Below are 1,839 nucleotides of genomic sequence, written 5' to 3'. Positions count from 1 at the left end.
CTGTTTGTCCCCAAGGGTGGGCAGGGCCCTGTCCCCAGCCCGGCTCAGGGGCTGCCACCTCCCATTAGCTGCAGCAGGGGATGGCACGTTGTGACATGGCTGTGCCTGACATGCCATGTCACCTTGGGAGATAATGACTTGGAAATCTGTGCTAATAATTGTTTTGACTCTTCCCCTGGAATGAGTGGGTTTGGTTTGGGTTGGGGTTGTTGTTTTGGTTTTTTTTCCCCGGCAAAATGTCTTGCACTTGAAGTGATTTTATTAGGGAATTGTTGGTATTTTTTTACATAGGAAAAATAGCAGTTGTGCCAGCTGGAGGTTGGGAGTTGGGATTGACATCCTTGCAGCCCCTGGGGATGGTGCTCCAGGGAAGATTTCATAGATTCCAGCTCCTTCTGTCCAAACCCTGCCGCCCCAGACACCCTCACCTTCCTCATGACCAGGATCCTGATGCCATCACTGCTGAACAAAGGATTTGTATCATAAATATCCATGGGAGGATCCGCATCCAGAGAGGGACAATGGAGCTGGGGAAGGGTCTGGAGCACCAGATCAGCTGAGGGAGCTGGAAAGGGGCTCAGCCTGGAGCAAAGGAGGATCCAGAAGGAAAAGCTCTGCAGCAGAGCCCTCCCCAAACTTCCCTCACTTTCCTTCCCCTCATGTTTTCTTCCACTTTTTGATTTTCCCCTCAAAGCAAAGGAGACCCTCAGGGGCTGGAACGTGTCCAGGGAGGGATAATGGAGCTGGGAAGGGTCTGGAGCACCTGGAGCAGCTGAGGGGTTTGGGGGGCTCAGCCTGGAGCAAAGGAGGATCCAGAAGGGAAAAGCTCTGCAGCAGAGCCCTCCCCAAACTTCCCTCACTTTCCTTTCCCCTCACGTTTTCTCCCACTTTTTGATTTTCCCCTCACGGCAAGGGAGACCCTGAGGGGCTGGAGGAGTCCAGGGAAGGGAATGGAGCTGGGAAGGGGCTGGAGAATTCCTGAGGGAGCTGTAAAGGGGCTCAGCCTGGAGCAAAGGAGGATCCAGAGGGATCATTTCTCTCTCTGGAATTCTGGCAGGAGGGGGGGAGTCGGGCTCTGCTCGAAGGGAACAGGGACAGGAGAGAGGGAATGGCCTCAGGGGAGGGGAGGTTGGATATTGGGGAAAATTCCTTCATGGAAAGGGTTGTCCAACCCTGGCACAGCTGCCCAGGGCAGTGGTGGAATCCCAGATATATTGAGCAAGAAAGTGCTGGTTTTGTAGTCAAATATTTGGATGTGTTTTCTGCAGTTCCCTTGACCCGGGCTGAGCACTTGGGGCTGAGAACCCTCCCTGTGCTCCTGCAGTTCTGCTCCTGGGGGATTTAGGGGGTTCTCCATCCATCCAGACCACCTCACGTGGGCAATCCCCATCCCAAAAATCAGCAAATCTGGGATCATATCCCAGTTTGGCCAGGTTTTCCCAGCAGGACAGGAAAAGGCCTGCAAAAAGGTGCCTCCATTACAGAACCAGAGGATCCTTTAGGCTGGAAAAGGTCTTTAAGATTTGGGCTTGGGAAAGCCAAAAAAAAAAAACCCAGAAAAAATAAAATTACTTGGAAACATTTTGGCAAAATCAGGCCAGAATGTTAAAAGGTTTGGTTTTCCTCCCTAGGAAACTCCAGCAGGAATTTCTGGCCACACTCCCCCTCACAAAGCATCTAAATACCTGGAAGTCCCCCTTCTGCAGGGGACAACACTCCAGAGCTTCATGGTCATGTTTCCTGGGAAAATCAATCCTCTCCTCCCAAAAAAGCCTGGTTTCTGTTAAAGAAATAAATTAATTTAGCAGCATTGAAGCCCGTTTCAATTTGACTTGTGAA

Source organism: Corvus kubaryi, unplaced genomic scaffold (assembly GCF_017639235.1).
Source record: "Corvus kubaryi isolate FWS band 111438036 unplaced genomic scaffold, C.kubaryi_AGA036_p1.0 37396, whole genome shotgun sequence".
NCBI classification, from domain to species: Eukaryota; Metazoa; Chordata; class Aves; order Passeriformes; family Corvidae; genus Corvus; species Corvus kubaryi.
Note: the sequence above shows the minus strand (reverse complement) of the source record.